The 23,139-nt window shown below is 50.3% G+C and overlaps 1 protein-coding gene across 4 annotated transcripts in view; it reads left to right on the top strand.

Annotated features, from left to right (window-relative positions):
* ndst2a (N-deacetylase/N-sulfotransferase (heparan glucosaminyl) 2a) overlaps positions 1–23,139 on the top strand; it is a 106,275-nt gene that overhangs the window by 27,183 nt on the left and 55,953 nt on the right. The window contains exons 2-3 of one of the 4 annotated variants that reach the window (XM_076995823.1): positions 14,930–15,091; positions 17,340–17,402. The exons of 1 other annotated variant lie outside the window; for it this stretch is intronic. The gene's annotated coding sequence lies outside the window, so the exon portion shown is untranslated. The remainder of the gene's footprint in view (positions 1–14,929; positions 15,092–17,339; positions 17,403–23,139) is intronic. 2 more of the 4 variants (XM_076995824.1, XM_076995822.1) reach the window with 2 other exon arrangements.

Raw genomic sequence — 23,139 nt, 5'->3', positions numbered from 1 at the left:
TACCCAAAGCCATTGTAGGTTGTCCACTGTACCCAAAGCCATTATAGGTTGTCCACTGTACCCAAAGCCATTATAGGTTGTCCACTGTACCCAAAGCCATTGTAGGTCATTGCTTGGCCATTAAGAATAAGAGGTCTAGTAAAAGAACATAGAGCTGATGAGTATATTGAAGAGTCCTGGGTGAATTTGGATTTCTACGCAGTCTGTGTGTGTGGTGAGCCGTTTGGTTGCTTGGGTCACAGTGACGTGTGTGTGTGTGTGTGTGTGTGTGTGTGTGTGTGTGTGTGTGTGTGTGTGTGTGTGTGTGTGTGTGTGTGTGTGCGCGCATGTCTGTGTACGTGTTGTAGTCTAATCAAAGTTCATGATGCGTTGAGATCAGCAAAGCCCTGGTGATGTCACAGGACCCAGCAGTGGAGACATCCACCCATCCCGCTCATCCACCCTTCCCCAACCATCCCCACCATGACTGACAGCACCGTCGCCTGCATACACTACATGTGCCGGGAATAAATTGGCTGATTAGAAAAAGAAAGGAGGGAAAAATCTCATTTGCATAACTAGTGCAAAAATAGACTTCGTTAACAAATAAGACTTTGTTAACAAATAAGACTTCGTTAACAAATATAATGTGTACTGCTGCCAGACACAAAAACAAACCCCTGAGAGAGCTTTGAGGTGAGCAGAGATCTGATATCCTCCTGATGTGTTGTGACATGCCTAGGTGTGTGTGTGTGTGTGTGTGTGTGTGTGTGTGTGTGTGTGTGTGTGTGTGTGTGTGTGTGTGTGTGTGTGTGTGTGTGTGTGTGTGTGTGTGTGTGTGTGTGTGTGTGTGTGTGTGTGTGTGTGTGTGTGTGAGAGAGAGAGAATTAAGTATAACTTAAAACCACCCTAAACATACTTGTTTTCTTGTACTCTTTTCTATAGCTCTCTTCATTTACCCTTTTCTGTTTTCTCTCTCTCGCTCTGTCCCCCCCGTCTCAGTCCAGCTGTTGTGTTAATAGTTTTCCTGTTGCCTGGGGAGGTTAGTAATGAGATTCCTATTGGAATCAAAGCCCTTTGGCCTGCGGGGAAAGTTGCGTATCTATCAGGATATTTATTTATACAAGTGGGGCGGTCTCACAGCAGGAGTCTTCATCGCCAGCCACACCTTCAGCTCCCCCCCCCGGGCCACCACGCCGACCTCTGGCCGCCTTGTCTCTCGTTTTCCACATTCTCCAGAAAGGGGGAAGTCGTCGTCGTCATTTCCCCCTCCCCCTCTTCCCTTCTGTGGTAGTCGAGATGAAAGTGTGTGGGTTGATGCTGACGTCCTGTCTTAATTGGGAGTTGGGGGGGTGGGGCCACACCAGAGGCCCTGGCACCAGCCTTATCTCAGCCAAAGCTGCCTCCTTGTCTTCCTGGATAAGCCCCGCCTCCTCCTCTTGGGCCGCGATGCACGTTATTGTTTGTTTCGCTTTTCGGAAGACGAGAGACGCTACACTTCTTTTGGAGGGGTGGGTGTTCAGGGTGGGGGGTGTGGGGGAGGGGCGGGTGTTCAGGGTGGGGGGTGTGGGGGTGGAGGAGCACCACCTGTCGTTCAGTCTTTGGCGCGCTGCTCTTGCGTGGAAGGTTTAATTTCCTGTGGCAGATCAGGATGTACACAGACACTTGGGTGAGACGGCTACGGACTCGGCCAAGAATGGGGGGGGGGGGGGGGGTTGATGGGTTGTAAGGTTCCCCTCCCTCCCTCTCTCCCTCCCTCTCTCAGACTGGGTGCCGTGGTGGCGTGCTTCCTAAAGGACAGAAGAACACGGACAAATTAGCATCACCTCATTGCCATTCATTACTCTGTTCCTCCAGAGTGCCTTCATAAATGGATCTAAGCACAGACTCGTATGTCTGGTCCCTCACTCGCTCACGCATGCTCTCTCTCTTTCTCTGCTGCCTCCCTCCCTCTTTCTTTCTTCCTATTTCTCTCTCTGTTCTCTCTCTCCCTCTCACTCTCACACCCTCTTTCTCCTTGCACAGTGGTAGACATTATCTTTCCCCATTTGGTGTTTTTTAAATGATTTTGTTTTTTGTCAGCATGTTGTTGGTCAGCTCCGATCGTTGCATTGTGTCCTTCTTTGTGATTGAGTCTGTGAGAATAAAGTCACAGCTGTATTGGGTCTCACTGGTTTTCACTGTGTTGAGTGTGTCAAGGTCCCTCAACCCCAGAAGAGCTGACCTCATTATACCAGAGACCTCCGTACACTCCATCCATCATCAGGAGCAGCTGTCTCCACTCCTCCAGCTGCATACGTCACCCAGCTGCTTTTTTTCTTCACGTTGACTTATTTACTCCTGTACAGGAGTTTGATGGTTCTTTTGAAAATCTGTTTTGCTGGACACCACCTTCTTAGCAGTATCTGACAGAAGGTGTGTGTTTGTGTGTGTGTGTGTGTGTGTGTTTGGCAGAGTTGTGTGGATGCATATGTGTGTTGTGGGGGGTGGAGTGCATGCAGGACCCATCAGGACCTTCATTACCCTGCAGCCACGGTTAGTGGGTGGTGTGGTGGTGTTTCTGTCCCACAACCATGCACACACAGCAGGGCCTGCAGCTCGGGGCCTTTACTAACGCACACGGCTTCTGATGTTGGGTGATGGTAATCACGCCTGTTGGTTAAAGATTGTTTGCATTTGAAGTTAACCACTAATGTAAAAATGCATAAAACTTCATGTAAACAAGGAACCCGGTGTACCCTTGAACATATAGCCATAATATCAAGTGTGTTGATCCACAATTAATCCTGCCTTTACAAATAACACTCATGCATATAAATGAGCTTACACAACATGTTCATGCAAAAGCAATGACTGATGTCGTACCAGGGTTGTTTTTTTTTTCTTTCTTTTTTTTTTGTTTGCCAAGTTTCATATCAGCCTGTCGTCCACCCACACACACACACACACACTTGTGTGAGTGTTCGGCCCTTTGTGATCTTGCAAATGAGTTAATGCTGATAGGAGGAAGAATGTGATGGCAGTTAATTTGAGCACTGGCCTGTGTGGATGGATCCACCACGAGTGAAGGAAGGTGATGGCTCTGTGTAGCCCCCCACACACACACACACACACACACACACACACACACACACACACACACACACCTGTGCCACGCTGCCTGTAGCAGACGGGGGTCAACGCCGAACCACCATTTCTGGCCAAACGATTACGGCGAAGTGGTTTGAAGTCTCCAGGACCTCCCACCACGAGCAGGACCTGCCGTGCTCCCAGTTCCCATCCGCCCAGGACATATGGACCGGCAGCCATATCTGAGCACGGTACACAGTACGCTTGGCTAAAGCACCGGGTGAACAGGGAGTGTTTAGGGTCATTAGGAGTTTCTCTGCTGCTCGTATAATTGAATGTATACCTTTCATAATGAGCCGCTCTGAGCACCGTACTGCACTGTGAACGCATCAGCTCTGCATCTTCTGGTGTTTGGATATCTCTGAACACGGAGTACAACAACAGGGTGAGGAATGTGGGGTTTTACACCCACCGTAAAATCACCAAAGCGCTATAACTATGATGGTGAAAGAATTTATTCCATGACTGACTTTAATGGATGTGCATTTTCAGCATCCATTTTATCGTGTTCGTGCCTGCTGGTGAAATTGGCGAATGAATCATTGATTTGGCCGGGCCTGAGCGCCGGGCCTGCGCGCTGTAGCGAGCGCTAGCGCCGCCCTGGGGGCTCCGCTCACAATGACTTCATCTGCACAGAGACGCCGCCTCTCCTCACGCCGCCTCATTTGCATCGGGCTCCTGTTCTGTGCCCCTCACACAATACAAGGTGCGCAGGGCATGAAATTGGCAAAACACACATTCCAAGGTTGCGGGGAAGGAGGCATTATGATGCAGCGCCGCATGAATCTGTCTTTGTTTGAGGATGGGGCCCTCGGGGGGGGGGGGGGGGGGGGGGGGGGGGGGGGGGGGGGGGGGGGGGGGGGGGGGGGGTGGTGAAGATGGGGCCCTGAGGGTGTAATGGAGGGGGGGGGGGGGGGTTTGCTGAGTTAGAACATGGGTTACTCACTACGTCAGAGTTCTGACACTGATATTGTTATTGTACTCTTCTTAGCTCACATTAGAATGCGTAGAGGCCTGGATGAGCCAGTGTGAGTGCCCTGTCACAGCTGTCTGTCTGCCCGGAGTTGTCTGTCTGCCTGCGACTGCAGCACTGTGTGTCTGTCTGCCTGTCTGTGGCTCTCCCATTACCCCCCCATCACCATTCACCCTGCAATTAGATTACAGGGATTGAATAGTTAGCATATTTATAGCATATTTCATTTGGTAAAAAGGCGTCTTTTTTGTTACATAGAAACTCATTTTTGAATATTTGATGGATTTATCTGTGTTGGATGGTTATATTCACTGAAATGAGCATGTAGCTTAACTGTGTAATGCTGCAAAATGAAAATTCCAGAGGCTTGACTAATTACTGCTATGAAACTAAGTCTCTATTTTAATCCATGTACGAAAATGCCTGACTTTAATTTGAAAGATGCTTCTCCCTTTTGTTAAATTAGGGCGTCTGGTACCGTTTTGGTAGTTTGACACACTTGAGCGATACGGTTGCCTAGAAATGGAGACCACTTGGACGGGTGTGTGTGTGTGTGTGTGCGTGTGTGTGTGTGTGTGGCTCCTCCTTCTGCTGTCCAAGTCCTCATTCCCCAGTCTGGCAGAAGCCCCCACTCACACATTCTCACTGCCCCCCCCTCTCTCTGTCTGTCGTCTGTAGTCATTACATTTGTTTTTTCACATTTCCCAAAATATATTCTAGGAAATATTCCACCCACTCTGCATTGGCCCTGCCCACTCTGCATTGGCCCTGCCCACTCTGCATTGGCCCTGCCCACTCTGCATTGGCCCTGCCCACTCTGCATTGGCCCTGCCCACTCTGCATTGGTCCTGCCCAGGAGACTTGCTGCAGTCTCCTCCTATTGGTCTACCATGCAGATATGGCTGCTTGGGGGTGTGGTCAGTGCCCCTGTGCCCTGCTCCCTCCGCCCACTACCACAGGACTCTCCATCTCCTTCCTGCTGGGCTGATGCTCCTGCTTTTCTGGTTTTCTTGATCAGATATGCAACTGTCAAATCCATCATTTACTCTAACCCTTAACGCCAGTGCACAGGGAGGGCACTGTGAGTGTGAGTGTGTGTGCGTGTGTGTGTGTGTGTGTGTGCGTGTGTGTGTGTGTGCGTGTGTGTGCGCGTGCTACCTCCATCATGTCTCCTGATGACCTCCTCTCGCTCCCCAGTCCAAATCTCCCGCTGTTACGTGTCACTGCTGACAGGACAGATAAGATGCCAGTCTTCACACGCGTGCACACACTTCTTCTGTAGAGCAGTGAAGCCCTGTGTGCAGTGCTGTGTGGAACACTAACGTCTGTCTGTCTGTCTGTCTACCCCCTCCCTTTCCTTCCGTTTGCCTGGTGCGGTGAAGCCTGCTCTTCCCTGGGGAGTAGCCCAGGTGAGGGCAGCTCTCCTCCCACGCTGTGCTGCTCACAGCACCTGAGCAGGAGCAGCACGTGGCCCACACGCCCTGCCGGGCCCTGGCCAGCCGCACCGGTGCTGACTGGGCTAGAGGTACCGAGCCTTTCCATCCTTGAATGGATGGGTAATGCATACAGGCTCAGGGAAGTGTCTGCATAACATTTAATAGTGCTCATAGGTGCTGTGGGCAGCTGTGTGTGTGTGCGTGTGTGGGCAGGTATTAATTACATGCTGCAGCAGGACACATGATGGGTCTAGCATTTGTGACTTTGCTCTAGTCGCTGCGTGAACTTCCTCTGTGAGTGGGAGGGAACCATGCTGCTTGTGATTCTTGCCCAAGCACCTCGTCTCCTCCAGACTTCTCCTCACCCCCACCTTCTTCCTCCACCTTCTGCCCCCACCTTCTGCCCCCACCTTCTTCCTCCACCTTCTTCCTCCACCTTCTTCCTCCACCCCTCCCACTCAGGAGGCTTTCAAAGGCGGATGAAGCTGTGATTGAGCGATCCAAGTTCCCATTTACCGAACTTCCTGACTGGAACGGGGGGGAAACGTGTGTGTGTGTGTGTGTGTGTGTGTGTGTGTGTGGAGTAGTGCACATTTGCGTAGTGTTGAGGTAAGGGACACACTGACCCGTGTCATGTGACCCATCGTCCTTACTCAGTGCAGGGTGTTATGCCCCATCGCCACTAGTTGGTCCTTTGTGCTGTTTTGGCCACAAGTGCTTGTTGAATCAGTGTCTGTGGTCAGCCGTGAGGGAGTTCTCTGCTCGGCTGTTCAGTCTAAATATGACTCCAAACGAGGTAATATAGACTCACACTGCAGATGGGGTTTGACACTCTGTAGCTTGATGAGTGTGCTGGGCTAAGACTGTTTTGCTATATGGAGTGTAGTTTTGTCTTGCTAACTGTCCAGAGAACCGGTGCAACATTTTTTGTCATTACGTTGTCGTTAACGTATGCATTTGAATGGAAGGCTGGAGCTTAGGAAGAGGTGGGATCGGTTCAGCACGCCGTGTGCTGGTTAGAAGAAGCCTGCACCTTCGGGAAGCAGCGGGTGCCTTTCCAGTCGTTTTCTTTTGTGCTGGCGCAGAACATGCGTGCGTGTCGCTCGTCGGCTGTGGTCTGTTTAGTGCGTTGGAGTGTAAACACACACGGGCGATGACGGCCGGCCGCGAGCTGACGGAATGCATCATCAGCCGCTCACAGTTGGTGCTGGTTCTTTGGTGTCGCTTTGGCGCGTGCCCAGCCTACGTGTGCGGGCGTGTGCGGGCGTGTGCACGGCGTGCCCTTGCACCGGAGTAGTGCACGTTTGTGTAAGAGTAGTGTAGAGTAGCCTTCAGCGGGCTTGGGTAACGCCCCTGTGTTCACTCCACAGTGCAGCAGAGATCAACTCCGTCTTCCGCACCAGCACACGGGCGGTATCTTCCACCAGGGACTACTGATCCTCCCTGGCAGCCTGCAGTCCCTGTCTCTCGTCTCTGCAGTCCCTGTCTCTCGTCTCTGCAGTCCCTGTCTCTTCCTTCCCTTGTGTTACCATTACTTTCGTTCTCTTGCCTGAAAGTGGGACAGTGAGGTACAACAGGATTAGAAATGTCGGCTCCCCGAGCCCCAGTCCTGCTAACCCCCTCGTTACTCTGCTGCTTGGATAATCAACATGGAAACGCGTTGGGCTAAGCAGAGCAGCAGAATGGCGTCTCCAAACAGGATACTGACACTGCCTTCACAGAGTGAACTCTGTTTACTAGAAGAGTGAATTAAGTCCCACATTGATTTGGGTGCAGTAAGCCACATTAAACCAATGTTATTTCATGCAGGAATAGGATACAAGGAAACACAAAGGTAATTTAAACACATAATTAATATAATTAATCAAAGTAGGTTTATTGCAATGAAGTATATGTATTCATTAATAAGCACTTTTTCGTATTCACGCTATTTTCCATGACAACGCTGGGCAGGGCCATCTTGGTTGACTTTGTGTTGGAACTTCCGGTGCTACGGATACGCTGATACCGATTACAAGCAAAACGACAACAAACACAAAATGACTAGCATAATATGTTCAGTTAGAGCAGAGGTGGCCAACCCGTCAGAGACCAAGAGCCACAAGATGGGGGATGGCGAGTGTAAATTATTAGCGGGGGGGATGTAAAATGGACACAAATTAAGTATTAAGTAAAAAAACAAGCACAAACTTCGATGTAAACATAAGTCGTGATATGCTTCAGGACTTTGTCACGTTTGGAGCACACTACGAGCTCTGTTATGTACACAACTGTTGTTTTCTAGGTAAAAGGTGGATAAACTCCGTTATCAACACTCGTTACAACGCCACTGACCTGTGCTCACTTTTAGGAAGAAAATAACAGACAGCGTCAGTAGTTTTGAAGCTCCCTCAGTCGTGTGCGGTGCCTTTGCTGAACCTCGTATTTGGTTTATTACAAACGTGTGACAGAAGAACCGCGTCTCACCAACGAGACTAAAATCACAATCACAATATCACAGATACTTCATACCGCTAGTCTCCAGTTTTCCACTACGCCGGTTTTAAAAGTATTAGCGGCTCGCTGGGCTTGTAAACAAACCGCGCAGCACGAAGATGTAGCAGTGCTTGACCAATAGTGTTACGAACACAACTCGAAAAGATCTGAGTGTTGCGGGGCACCTTATAACTTATATCCACTGCCTTCCAAAGAAGAGGACCTGCGTCTAAGGCTGAAGGCGCTAAATTTAAAACATCCACCCAAACGTCCATACGTCTGCTCTTATCATTTTGTGGAGGGGAAACCAACACCAGATCATCCTTATCCCGAGAAATGGCTCGGTTATGAAGCTCCGATGAAGCAAACGCGTTGGGTGCTTGTGAGGCTATCAGATAAGTAACTATTTTATCATTGGCCACATCTTTTCCTTGCATTCATTTTGTAATTTTAAGTAATTAAGTAAAGAAGTAAATAGACAAGAATGCCTATTTTATGAAAAAAAATCATTAAAATGTAGTAGTGTACACTAATGCGAAAATAGCTGAGCGGAAGTTCTAACACAAAGGCGGAAGAAACACACACTTAAAAGTGGGCGTGGCCAAATACGGTGAATAGCATGCAGATAAAGAGAACTTCAGCATCAGAATATTTCCTGCTTGATTCCATCAGGATTCAGTGGCCATAAACACGTATGTCATGGTGGCTTGCAAATATTATACCGAAAATGCAATTGAAGTCTCTTCTCCCGTTTTCACACACTTTCCACCAGCTCACAAAATCACAAATTTGGATGGTCATAAAATGTGAGCACTTGGTCGCAGTCTAAAGCCCTGTGAAGTACAGTGAGTACAGTACTAAATCACTCTTAATATGTGAAGCACCATTTGTCCTCATTGACATGGTGCTGATAGTGTCTCAGTGAGGCACCTGGATCCACTACAGCGAGAACCCGTGTTCTACCTCACAAGACAGAACCGTTAACTGAGAGAGAGGGGGGGAAAATAGCAGGAGTGGCCTTTTCTTTTACATCAAGGGGAATGAGATGCAATTACTTTGTCTTTCGTCAGGCCTTCTCACAATCAGCGCTGCAGGCATTCAGCGACACAGTCAACGTAAAGAAGGAATTTTTCATATTACTTACGCTTTCACACGGCAGAAAGTGAAGTAATAAACTCCTGCAGGCTGCCAGGTTGTTAAATGGTCATTGCTTAATGATCTAAACCATCTGAAGCTCTGCCGCGGAACCGCGTCATTCCTGGGCTCGGAGAGCCTGTCGCTGGCCTCCAGTCGAGGGCATCTGGGTCGGTCCAGCGTGCTGCAGTGGAGGCTGCAGACATCTGGGTCGGTCCAGAGTTTGGATGACCATAAAACGTGAGCACTTAGCACGGAGCACTTGTGCCTAACATGGTCATTACTATGAATAGAATAGTTTGGGTTGCTGTACTGGTCACGTTCATTATGTGGAGGTAACTCGGGTTAATCTCAGTTACTTAAATGCTATATTTGTATAAATTCCCATATGTAGCCTATTATACAGATGTTGCAACTTTATTAAACTGTTTTACATCGATGAATTTATTGTTTTAACAATATGCATCATTTTTTAAATGTATTCATTTTAGCAAGTAAAATGCCATTGGACAGTTATAAAAGAGATTGCCTCTTAAGGATAAAACAAACCGTTAGGCACAAGCTAAAACCTTAGCCTGTCTGATTTCATCACCCCAACAGTTAGTTTTTCTAATCTGCGTATAATTAATGTGGGTTAACAGGGTTATACAGGCTTGTAGATGGTCACAGACACAGGGTTATACAGGCTTGTAGATGAAATTTCTTCTCACGTTTTCATGTCTGTGGATCTTTGTTATTGGTGGCTCTGCACTTCAGATGATCCAGTTTCACGATCTCTGCGATCATAATAAATGCGGTTGTAATAAATCAGCAGCAGAGTCACACTTCAGCGCACGGCAGGTGCTTCCGTGGTGCGATCCGTCTCCCGTCGGGGGGAGTGGGGGGTCCCCACGCCTCCCCCAACACGCGGGCCGTCCCGTGCCGTATGTCCTGCGGGGAGAGGGGTGCGGGCCGGCACCTGTTGTGTGCGGAGGAGGAGTGTGATGCACTGCGGAGGAGACACACTGGTGAGGGCAGCGTCAGCCTCATTAGCTGCAAATGGATGTTCCAATAAAGAATAATAAGATGCGCACTATCTCAAATTAAGTAGCGATAGAGGAACCACTCATGAAATGTTATTACCTCTATAATATCTTAGTTAACTGGCGGAGAGACGTGCTATATGAATGATAAGCATCTTGTGGAACCTTCCAGAACATCATTAGAGCTGATGGAGGGAGTAAACGAATGTTTTTCGGCCATTTGTGGGGCTTTGGTTGCTCTCTTCATGGCATCAGGACATGATTCAGAGACCTTCCAACCCTGATCCAGTGCTTAACGGAGAGCACAGTGTACAGGGTGCTTGTTTATGGCACATTATGTTTGAGACCCATTTGCCTGGACCAGCTGTAGATCTGAAGCGCAGGGACTGGTTGCTCAGGTAACTGTATGTAACGGCGAGAGCAGCGTTAATAGCACAGGTGCTTCGTCCCTTCTCCTCCAGTGCCTCTTCTCCCTCTTTTTGTGTTTTCTTTGCGGGTTTTCTAATGACGACCCCTGTAACACCTTCTCCCTGCTGGCCGACGTACCCCGTGTTGCACATGTCCTAATTGGCTCGAGATGGCTAAAGTCTTCCTGTATTGTGGTTCTCACACTGTGATCGTCCGCCCCCTTGATGGAAGCTGTAGCAAAATCACAGTTTTTTTTTGTATTAAAGCGAATTTTCGATTTGCTGATCTGTAACATTGCAACCCATTACGGGCAGATGTACTCGTGGGAAACTGTGTGGCAGTGGCGTCTTCCTCCAGACTCTGGCTGACCTTGACGTTGGCTGTGCTGCCTGCTGTGGTGTGGGGAGAGAGGGAAACGTGAGGGCTTCTGTAGTTGGATCACTCCTCATGTGGGAGCCCTAACAATCACAGAGACACTCAGACACGAGGCTCCGTGTGCCACTTCAGGGCCCGCGTTATGAGCGCCAGTATGATGACATTCATCCAAAATAATAAGCAGCTGTATTGAAATGCAGCGGCGCGCGCGACGCTGCACCAACCGCACGCCGTCCCGCCGTCCGCCCCGTTGTCCTGCCGGTGCTGGGCGGGACTAGGGCGGGACTTAGGCCGTGCACTCGTGCATCTTCTTTACCCTGATAAATGTCCCAGGTGTCGTCAGGACTCGCCGAACAATAACCAACTGCATCATTTATGCATAACTGCATAATTGTGAATTATACCATCATCTTTTAAAAAATGTATGTGTGTGTCCCCATTTCTCGGTTGAAGACGGGCTTAATAGTTAATGCAGTTGAGCAGAAAGTTCTTCTAAATATAGCTAGCTTTGGGGGCTTTGTAGCTTCTGCGTTTAATTGTAAATGTTCCTGACCTGAGCTGTTGATGATTAAAGAGGTGTTGTGTGTTTGAGTTAGTGTTAGGTGCACTAACTAGTGCTGCTGCTCTCTCTGTGGTTTTCTGAATGAGTCGACCTGCTCTCCCCTCCCGTGGCGCCCTCACATTGTCTGCTTCACTCCTTCTCACTCTCTTCTGTGATGTATCTCCTTGGCTGTGATCTCACTCCTTCTCACTCTCTTCTGTGATGTATCTCCTTGGCTGTGTTCTCACTCCTTCTCACTCTCTTCTGTGATGTATCTCCTTGGCTGTGATCTCACTCCTTCTCACTCTCTTCTGTGATGTATCTCCTTGGCTGTGATCTCACTCCTTCTCACTCTCTTCTGTGATGTATCTCCTTGGCTGTGATCTCACTCCTTCTCACTCTCTTCTGTGATGTATCTCCTTGGCTGTGATCTCACTCCTTCTCACTCTCTTCTGTGATGTATCTCCTTGGCTGTGCTCTCACTCCTTCTCACTTTCTCTCACTCCAATGCTGGCTCTCTTACCCGGGTGCACTTCCTCATGTGATCTCTCTCTGTCTGTGTCTCTCTGTCCCTCTGTCCGCCTGTCCACCTGTCCGTCTGTCTGCCTGTCCCCCTGTCTGTCTGTTTGCCCGTCTCTTTCTGTCTGTCTGTCTGTCTGTTTCTCTGCCCCCCCCCCCCCCCCCCTCTCTCTCTCTCTCTCTCTCTCTCTGTGACAGCATTGTTTTTCTTAGCATGGGCAGCAGGGCAGTTTAGCCCTGTTCTATCTCTCCTGGCCCCCATAAGCCCCTGCAGAGGTGTATATAAGTGCGTGATCACCGATTGATGCTGTTTACTCTGCTAAGTGCCAGGAAGACTAAACCTGGAGGTTCCTAATGCCCCCCCCCCCCCCCCCCCCCCTCCCTAAATGTCGGGCAGCTCTCTGGCTGCTGGTGCTGCCCAGATGGGCTGTGAATGGAAGCAGGTTGAAGAGGGTTGCTGGTAATGGCGGACTTGCAAATGGATTTTTCTACCACAAGCTGTTTCTGGTTCACAATCTCTGTCACACACTGGAGGGTGACCTCCAGCTCGGGGGAGCGTGAGGGGGCGGGACCGCTGCCTCTCTGTTTAGTCCGAGCAGACTGTTGCTGATTGGCTGTGGCAGTCTCACGCCCCGGATCTCAACCTGGGCCAGCCTGGACCATTACCACATAACCATTACCACATAACACACCTGCTGCCTCCTCCATACGGAGCAAACATGGTCCCTGACACCCATGCATGCACAACACACACTCTGGTCTCTGTGTGTGTGTGTGTGTGTGTGGGGGGGGGGGGCTCACACACGCACACTTGGTGTCCCCCCGTATCCCTGTCTCCTGCTGTCCCGCGCGGCCTCCCTACAGACACGCGCCTTCTTCTCCATCCAGCTCCCCTGCAGCCTCTGCCTCATTATCTCCGCTCGTCACACACGTGCACGCTCGCTGAGCTGTTTCTCTCGCACGGTGCACGCTCGCTTCCCTGTTTCTCTCGCACGTGCACGCTCGCTTCCCCCTCCCCCCCACCTCGCCGGCTGTCTCCGCCCCCCACCCCTGTCGCTGTCTTGTCTCCATATGTGCATATGTGTAACCAAGCCGCTGATGCGGTTACACGGCAACGCGGACCGCACCCCCCCCCCCCCACCTCCCACGCCCCACCCCCCCCCCCCCCCCCTCTCCCTTCCCGCCAGCCTGCCTGATGCTTTAAGTGAATTAGTCACTCTGCACGGGTCCTGATCGCCACTCCCACACCACTGATCGCCTCCTTTTGATCTGATCGATCGGGCCGTGCGGGGAGCGCCAGAGTGGGGCTGAGGCCCTCATGCTGGGCTCCAGGATCATTGATCCTGAGGGAGATGGGGACCGCACACCAGCTGTGTGTGTGTGTGTGTGTGTGTGGTGTGTGTGTGAGAGAGAGAGAGAGGGAGAGAAGCAAAGGAAGGTTCTGGAAAGAATGGTTAATCTTGCTTTGAACAGAATGAATCTAAAGTGACAAATAGCCTCAGGTAACTAATGATGTTTTCAAGACGCCATTCTTTACCAATATTAATGCTATCTCTCTGTAGAGTGATGTACTCTGACTCACATCTTAAACTACTCCGTCAAATGTGCCATGCACACAGGTTGTAGATAAGAGATGCTTGTGTAGGACATTTAAGTTAAATTTTGCTTTTCACATTTCACTAAGTCTGTGTGTGTGTGTGTGTGTGTGTGTGTGTGTGTGTGTGTGTGTGTGTGTGTGTGTGTGTGTGTGTGTGTGTACACAAAGTATATGTATAGGATATTTGGCTTATGTTGAAATGTATGGAAAATTTAAACCCTTCATTGCTACAGTGATATTAAATTATGAAAGTATGTCATTTAAGTACAAGCATGCAATGGTGATTTCCTCATTTCAAGCAATTTATTGAAAGACAACAGTAGTGGCTTTACCCCAACAAAAATATCAGTTTCTCTTTTCATATATCTTGATCAATTACACCAGGGGTGCCCATTACGTCGATCGCAAAGGAATGTGGGGTAGATCGCATGACATTAAAAAGTAGTGGATGAATGACAGGATGTCGTCCATCTGCACTGCCGGTTGTATATATACACCGCCCCGGCGAACGTATATATACAATTACAATTTACGTTCGCCACCCCCTCCAGGTCAAATCTCACTCCAAGCGCTCTTGAAAAGGTAGATCTTTCTGACCTGGTCATCTTGTAAGTAGCTCGCAAGCTGAAAACTTGTGGGCACCCCTGAATTCCATCTTGACATGGACGTCTCATGCTGTTCACAAGTTGACATGTTTCTGAGTCATGGCATCCTACTCTTCTTGACACGCAGCCCTCAGGTCACTGAGGTTCTGGGGTACAGAGTTACGAGAGTCCAGTGTAAATGCCTCCTGGCCCATGCAAGACGGTGACACCTGTGGTGGTGTGGTCAGGTACCCTTGCAGGTCGTCTAGCACGCAGACCACTCTGATGTAAACGGTTCTGGAATGGTCTGACATGACACTCGGGTACCTCTCACCTCCCTTAAATGTGCCTGGAGTTATGCGACTTTCATCATCCGGTCCTGCAGGACACTGTTCACAATGAAGCAGTCATCAGTGTGGGATGTGGCCAAAGGACGTCCACTTCTACGTCTTTCTCTGACTCTCCCAGTCTCTGTGTATCTCTCTTGCAACCTGCTGGTGACACTCTAAGTGACACTCCAAGAACATCCTGTTTGAATCCTTGCAATGGTGAGGTACTGATCAAACTGATGAATAATGTGTGTGCGTATGATGTATATAATCACACACAGACACAAAAAATGTTGACACAAGTGGAAACATGCGTTTAAACGTCTACATTTAAGTGTATTATGTTTTTGAACGAACCTCTCCCTGCACTGGTGTGGTGTTGACTCATCACGTATGTATTCCTCTGGGCCCCTCCCTGTCCTCACCAGCCCTCCCCTCCTGCCCTCTGACAGCTGAACCCTTAAGCCCCAGGGCTCCCAGACATGGTGTGAGTGGGCCGGACTTCCTGCAGGAGTGCGTGACGACACGGCTGCTCTGGGGGAACGGCTACAGCTGACCTCAGGAGAGGAAAGAAACCTCAAAATAAGAAAGTAAGAGCAAAATAATCTCAACACATAAATAAATGTGTGTGTGTGTGTGAGAGAGAGTGTTCACTACAATTTTGAATATCTCTACACAGACAGATTTATGGACATACATACAGACTATCTATGTTTGAGTACAATTTACTTTTAATGGATAAATAAAAATTGTGATTCATTTACAGAAAATAAATTATTTACAGAAAAAATCAAAATAGCAAAAACATTTGTTAAAATACTAGTGTTTTAACTTGGGAAGTGTTCAGAAATCTGCATTAGGTGCAGTGACCCTGATGGTCAACCACAGCATGTGTCCACCAGTCTTTCACGCTGCTTGTGAAAGTTGGTTTGGTTCGGGTGATCAGCACCTCGGAGGTAAGCAGGACCTCTTTAGTAGAAGAAGGTGTGTCTTTGTTGGAATGGCTACCACACCGAGATGAAATTATGGAGTAGTCTGGTAATTTTTTCCACAGCTCTGTGTATCCAATGTTTTCTTTAAGGATCAGACATTGCTCACTCACTTTGGCTGATGAAATGAGATGTAAGAACCTTGGTCTGCATCCAAATGAAGGCGTTTCCCCCTCTGGTGTTTTTCTTGCCCTGAAGAATGAGTGTCCAAACCTTCTCCCAATGTCCTTCAGGCAAACACACTTGTCAGATTTCTTCTCCTGCTTGTTTTCGCCGATGAACCGGTCAGGTTCGCTGACCGCTGTAATGGTCTTTCTGTCCAGCCAGACAGCTAGAGATGTCGACCCCGGCATTGCACAATGCAGCAGGCTGTAAGAACCCCCCCCCCTCCAAACACACTGGTGCATCTCCCATGTGATTGTCATGGTGTGCAGAGACAGGGCAGGGTCTGAGGCACTAATTAGTGAGGAGCTCTGATGGAGTTACTGGGCTAGAGAAGGAGTCTGATCATGGAGTTACTGGGCTAGAGAAGGAGTCTGTTCATTGAGTTACTGGGCTAGAGAAGGAGTCTGATCATGGAGTTACTGGGCTAGAGAAGGAGTCTGATCATGGAGTTACTGGGCTAGAGAAGGAGTCTGATCATGGAGTTACTGGGCTATAAAGGGAGTCTGATCATGGAGTTATTGGGCTATAAAGGGAGTCTGATCATGGAGTTATTGGGCTATAGAGGGAGTCTGATCATGGAGTTATTGGGCTATAGAGGGAGTCTGATCATGGAGTTATTGGGCTATAGAGGGAGTCTGATCATGGAGTTATTGGGCTATAAAGGGAGTCTGATCATGGAGTTACTGGGCTATAGAGGGAGTCTGATCATGGAGTTACTGGGCTATAGAGGGAGTCTGATCATGGAGCGGCTGAGATAGAGATGTCTGATTTTGGCACTACTAGGTTCCATGTAAACACTAGCCCTTCAACACCCTTCAAGCTCCAATGTAGTCTCAATACATGTTTAATGAGGCTGTTGGGTAAACCAAGGAAAGACTTGTTTGTGTTATTTGGTTTAGTGCATGTGCTATTACCATTAGTGTGGCCACTGAGCTCGGTGCCTGGTGTGTTGTGTCGCTCGGTGGCTTGTAGAGTGGTGACCTCTGTCATAATGACTTTGTGCCCCGCCCCTCTCATGCTCCGCTTCATTAGCGCCATGCTAGCGCATCTCTGTGCATCTGCCCTCCGTCTCCCACAGCTGTACTAGCCTGTGCTAGCCTGTGCTAGGCTGTGCTAGGCTGTGCTGCCACTCCTAGCTAAGGCCCGCCTCCGCAAGGTTGTCATTGGACAAACAGAGCTCCCACTGCTACAGTAAGCCCCTGAGCACCTAAACACACAGCCACCTTGGATAGTATGGTATGGTAGACCTTGCGTGTGTGTGTGTGTGTGTGTGTGTGTGTGTGTGTGTGTCCGGGGGCTGAGGCTGGACATTTGTCACTGTCGTCCACCACCCGTTCTCTCTCGCCCGTCACCACGGCGACAGCAGGAGGCCGCAGGCATAGGAGTGACGCAAGGTGTGAGCAGAATCTGTCTCGGTCACTTTATGGGTGGGGGCGTGTGGGTGGGTGGGGGCATGGGTGGGGGCGTGTGTGTGTGTGTGTGCTTGTTTGTTAGTGTGGGGGAGGTTTTGTCACATGTAATAGACCTGAAGAAAGGGTACATTATGAACTTCTTTCAGGTTGTGTTTATCTCTGTATGGCTGCTTGTGAGTAATACAGGGGATGAGACTGTGTGTGTGTGTGTGTGTGTGTGTGTGTGTGTGTGTGTGTGTGTGTGTGTGTGTGTGTGTGTGTGTGTGTGACAGCAGGAGGTGCTCAGAGCGGCGCTGATTAGGAGCTGTTGAAAAGCGTCATTGACTGGTTGCCAGGTGAGCTGAGTTGCATGTCGTGTGCTGACACCCCACCACGGGCGTCGTGGCCGTCGTCTCACGCGGCCTTACGTCAGACCTGGGGGAGACACGCCGGACACAGAGGTTCATAATAAGGGTGGTGAGAGGCGTAATGTAGAGGTGTTGAGAGGAGAGGGCCCAGCCGGCCTGTGGTGTTCAGTGCAGGGAGCTGCTCCACTCTCTCTACAGGTGTGACCGCAGGCTCGGGTCAGAAATTCTACCTGCTGCAACTGGACCTGCAGGAGTGACAGCGGCCATGTTTCCCCCGTTGATGTCTTCTCTAGCCAGAATGGATATGACGACATCATTGAGATCATTGGCATTTTTGACCAGGACCTGTTCAACACGGAGGCTGAAGTGTCCTTTCCTAGCGTGCCCAGATGCTTCTGAGAGTTCTGTTGCTTGGAGAGCCAGACTCCCCACGGGGGTCCCTCAGAGTGGGATGTGAGGGGCTTTGAGGAGCTGCTCTGGGATATGAGGAGCTGCTCTAGGATGTGAGGGGCTTTGAGGAGCTGCTCTCTGGGACCCTTTCTTGCTTTGTTTTGCTCAGTCTTTCCCTGGTTCAGGTTCTGTGTCTCGTGTCGTTCGCTTGTATCGGGGGGGGGTGAGTGATTCAGGAAGAGCTCCTGGTTCACAACTGACCTGATGAGAGAGACGCACACAGAAAGTGATCAGGAATGGGGGAAACTGTGAGTGTGGGTGGATGTGTGCAGAGGTGTGTGTGTGTGTGTGTGTGTGTGTGTGTGTGTGTGTGTGTGTGTGTGTGTGTGTGTGTGTGTGTGTGTGTGTGTGTGTGTGTGTGTGTGTGTGTGTGTGTGTGTGTGTGGAGGTGCGAGGGGAAGGTGTTGTGTGGGAGTAATAAGGACACACACAGAGTCTGCTGCCCTCTGTGCTGGAGGTCAGCGCCCACGAGGGAGCGTCTGTGGCCTTAATGGCTGAAGGAATGTGCACAAGCTGCATCTAGTGTGGAGAACAGCAAAGGAATGAGAGGGAAGGAGAGATGGAGGGGGGGTGGGAGGGAGAGGTGGAGGAGAGGGAGGGAGAGGGAGGGAGGGGGGTTGAGGGGGAGGGAGATGGAGGAGGGGGTTTGAGGGGGAGGGAGGGGGGTGAGGGAGAGGTGGAGGAGAGGGAGGGAGAGGGAGGGAGGGGGTTTGAGGGGGAGGGAGATGGAGGAGGGGGTTTGAGGGGGAGGGAGGGGGGTGAGGGAGATGGAGAGAAGGAGTGGTGTGACATGTGACAACCTTGTGTACAGATGGAGTGCAGCAGGAGTGAGATGATCAGAGAGGAGCTGTCAGATGCTCCACTGGTCTCCTCTCTCCAGCCTTGTGTGTGTGGTGTGACGTCAGCACACGCGGGTGAGCAGGAGAGGGGGCGAGGGGAAGTGGAGGCTTTAGGCCACTCTACACACGGCTGTCGCACGCACGCACGCACGCACACACACACACACACACACACACACACACACACACACACACACACACACACAGCCGGCGCGCTCCACCGGGGCAGGAGGCAGAATGTTTTTTGGTTCTGACAGAACTGAAGGAGACAAAAAAAAAATAAGGCTCTGGGAAAGAAAGCAACATCCAGGTTTAGATGTGCATCTATAACAGGATACATTTCAAGAATCTCCTTTTTACGGGTCGGTTGGCCCGTCTGTCTGTCTCTTGCTGCTTGCTAAGCGTCAGGTAGTTTGATGGTGTTTCCTCATTGACTTTGGCCTGAGTGCTGAAAAAGCACACAGTTCAATTCATATTGGAAGAAAACTGTAAAGGAGCATCTAGCTTATCCACAGCAGTGTTCATGTTTGTGTTCAGAGGGGACCCCCCCCCCCCCCCCCCACCCCCCCAAACAACTTTGTTGTCTTTCATTAATGTAAACATGTCAGTGGAAGTGCTGAACGGTGTTGTGCTCAGGGTTATCCTGAGTTATATTGAATCTCTGACATTCATTTAAGGTTCTCCTCGGGCTTTTCAAGATTCATTCTTCTCAGAGATGGAGTCCCTGTACAGCAGGGGTGCTCATTACGTCGATCGCGATCGACCGGTAGATCGCGAAGGAAGTGTCGGTCGATCGCGAAGGAATGTGCGTAGATCGCGTCACATAAAATAGTAGTAGATGAATCGCACATCTGCACTGACGGTTGTATTTTGATTGACATTCACGGTAGCCAATCTGCAATCCACTCAACAAATTACGTTCGCCCCCCCCCCCCCCCCCCCCGCTCAACATATTACGTTCGCAACCCCCCCCCCCCCCCCGCTCAACAAATTACGTTCGCCGCCACCCCCGGTAGATCTTTCTGACTTGGTCATCTTATAAGTAGCTCGCAAGCTGAAAACTGTGGGCACCCCTGCTGTACAGGCACATTGAACTTGTTTCTCTCAAAAAATAAATAAATAAAGTGCCATGTGAATTTAGGGAAGCGTAGAGTAGTTTCCCATAATTCAGTGCAGGCGTCTCTGCGCGTCTCTTTGACTCTGTCCTCTGTAAAGCTCCCCCCTCCTGTGTAGTGGACCTGCTCCTCTGTGTCATTCTCAGGGCCTTCTGGTCTGAGAAGAGGAGCGTTGTGAGAACTCGGGATGCTTTAGTGCCTTTTGTGTTTTTGGGAACATGTTGGGGAGGAGGGGATTGGATCGAGGCATGTAGCACACTGGCCCTGTTGGACCTGCGCTACAGTGGGGGCAGTTCGTCCATGTTGAAAACATTAGGCGTTTTGCCTGTTGCTTCTTTAATTTAGTAGCCGCTTGTAGAGTGTGATGGGTGAGTGCCATATCTACTGACAAATGCCCCGTCCTGGGGATGAGGAGATGTTGGCTGGTAGTGTGTAACCCTGGGCTTAAAGCAAATGGACACTGGGCTGTTTGTGTTTGAGTTACATGAACTAGAGGACTTTTTGAAACAATGGGGTTTGTACTGGTTTAAATGCAGCCCACGGACTGCTGCCATCCCTCATGTGACTCTTAACATCAAGGAGTTGTTAAGAGTGTGTGTGTGTGTGTGCGTGCGTGCGTGCGTGCGTGCGTGCGTGCGTGCGATTTCGTTCTCGCTTGAAAGCACATCAGTAGTGCATCACCTGAAGAGTAATGGCCAGCCTATAATGACAGAATACCCCCCCAGTCCCCACTCAATCAATTTCCCTCTAATTATTGTTAATTTAACGCCAAGAAAGCCCCCCCCCCCCCCCCCCCCCCCCCCCCCGGGCCTGCACCCCCACGGCTGAAAGCCCACACACACACTCGTCTCCCTAGCAGTCCATGAAGGGCCAGAGTGCAGTTGGAGATGCTGTGGTGCGTCTGTGTTGGTGCACAGGGTCTTGTTGTGGTTGGGGAAATGGCCCGACCCTCCAGTGGGCAATTAATGTTGTCTTAGCCAGAGTGGAGTGGCTTTATTATGGGGTGTGCGGTAGGCAGGTGCAAGTGAAGCAGAACACTCCTCTGTTGGAGTCGTTATTGGTGTTACGGAGTGTGATCTGATTTGTTTTCATGTTCACTTAGTGGGCTTTCTTTATTGGCCTTTAGAGAGAAATCAGATCAGAGAGGGAGAGAGGGAGGGGGAGAGAGAGGGAGGGAGAGAGAGAGTGCAGGGGCAGGTGAACAAGAGGAAACGAGTGTGTCAGTCTGGAGCGGTTGCATGTGGGAGCAGCGGTCTGTACCGCTGGTGCCGATCGACCCGTACACCCCCGGAACATTAATGTGTAGGTCTGTGAAGAAGTGGGTCTGCCGTCTAGTAGCTTCTATCTGCTGCTTTGTTTCTTCACAAGCTGCATTTTCCACACCAACTGTTGTGTCCCACAGTGTCATGACATCAGGCTGTAGAGTGTGTGCCTGTGACATCACAGTGGGTGGGAGTGGCTGAGCTGAGGCCCGCCCAGTGGCAGAAGGACCCAGTGGCAGCATTAGCATTCAGCATCAATGCCACAAACACACGAAACATTTTAATTATGAAAGAGCTGTGACTGTACAAACAGATTCAGCAAGGTTTCTGATCTATCTTTACAGACCGCTGAAAGCTGAAGAGGAGATAAGACACTTTAGACAGTTTGCCGGATCACTTTGTTGTTAAGGAACAGATGTCAGGAACCTGATTCCTGACCACATGTCAATGTCCACGAACCACTGGTTCTTTGGATGGATTGTCTTTCATTCAAACAGATAATCGCTATTTTCATTTCAGGTTTCGTGGGCTCTCCCTGGTAAACACAGGCGTGTTTATTAGGGGGAAACATTAGTCGGGCACTGGCACCATCTTAGAAGTATGGCTTTAGCACGGGTATCGTAAACGGTCCAACCAATATCCCAGAGTACTCCCTGATGGTCTGTGCTGTGCTGCTAGGGCTGTGGTATAGACAGCCTTTATTTTATAGGACCCGTCTCCATTGTTGTCAACTGCCATAAGTATTCTAGCTGTTCTGAGGTCAGTGACAAGTATACAGCTAGCATAGCAACAACTCTTGAAAGCTGAAGCTCACACTGAATCCTTGTTTGTTTGCCGTACTTTACTGTCCATCCTAAAGCAGCGTTTTGTGGGCCTTTATAGGCTCTTGCTGCACTGATAGACTCTGCTCCTATCAGCAATGCGAGTGTTTGCTGCCGCGTCGTGGACGCAATGACCCGTGTCTGAGTCCGGTCCGAGAAGGCCAACTAAGGCTGTGAGCAATACCCAACTTTGCCGTCATTTTCTACCCCGTGCATTTATGTCAGTCATGGCAGATGTAGTTCTCTTTCACTCATCTCTCTCCTCTCTAACTCTGTTTCTACCATCTCTCTCTCTCTCTCTCTCTCTCTCTCTCTCTCTCTCTCAAACTGCTACACTGCTTGTAGTTTGAGTTAGCTCCCTCCTGTGTAACGTCTCTGTCCATTCAGGCCTGGATGCCACACAGCGTGTCCCTTCATCCCCCCACCTCCCTACAGCTCCTCAGCTGCCATCACACTTCATCCCCCCACCTCCCTACAGCTCCTCAGCTGCCATCACACTTCATCCCCCCCACCTCCCTACAGCTCCTCAGCTGCCATCACACTCCATCCCCCCCACCTCCCTACAGCTCCTCAGCTGCCATCACACTCCATCTCCCCACCTCCCTACAGCTCCTCAGCTGCCATCACACTTCATCCCCCCACCTCCCTACAGCTCCTCAGCTGCCATCACACTTCATCCCCCCACCTCCCTACAGCTCCTCAGCTGCCATCACACTTCATCTCCCCACCTCCCTACAGCTCCTCAGCTGCCATCACACTCCATCTCCCCACCTCCCTACAGCTCCTCAGCTGCCATCACACTCCATCCCCCCACCTCCCTACAGCTCCTCAGCTGCCATCACATTTCATCCCCCCACCTCCCTACAGCTCCTCAGCTGCCATCACACGTCATCCCCCCACCTCCCTACAGCTCCTCAGCTGCCATCACACTCCATCCCCCCACCTCCCTACAGCTCCTCAGCTGCCATCACACTTCATCCCCCCACCTCCCTACAGCTCCTCAGCTGCCATCACACTTCATCCCCCCACCTCCCTACAGCTCCTCAGCTGCCAGCACACTCCATCCCCCCACCTCCCTACAGCTCCTCAGCTGCCATCACACTTCATCCCCCCACCTCCCTACAGCTCCTCAGCTGCCATCACACTTCATCCCCCCCACCTCCCTACAGCTCCTCAGCTGCCATCACACTCCATCCCCCCCACCTCCCTACAGCTCCTCAGCTGCCATCACACTCCAT

The sequence above is a fragment of the Brachyhypopomus gauderio genome, unplaced genomic scaffold (genome assembly GCF_052324685.1).
Source record: "Brachyhypopomus gauderio isolate BG-103 unplaced genomic scaffold, BGAUD_0.2 sc256, whole genome shotgun sequence".
In the NCBI taxonomy this organism is placed as follows: Eukaryota; Metazoa; Chordata; class Actinopteri; order Gymnotiformes; family Hypopomidae; genus Brachyhypopomus; species Brachyhypopomus gauderio.
This window is presented reverse-complemented; position numbering and strand designations above follow the sequence as displayed.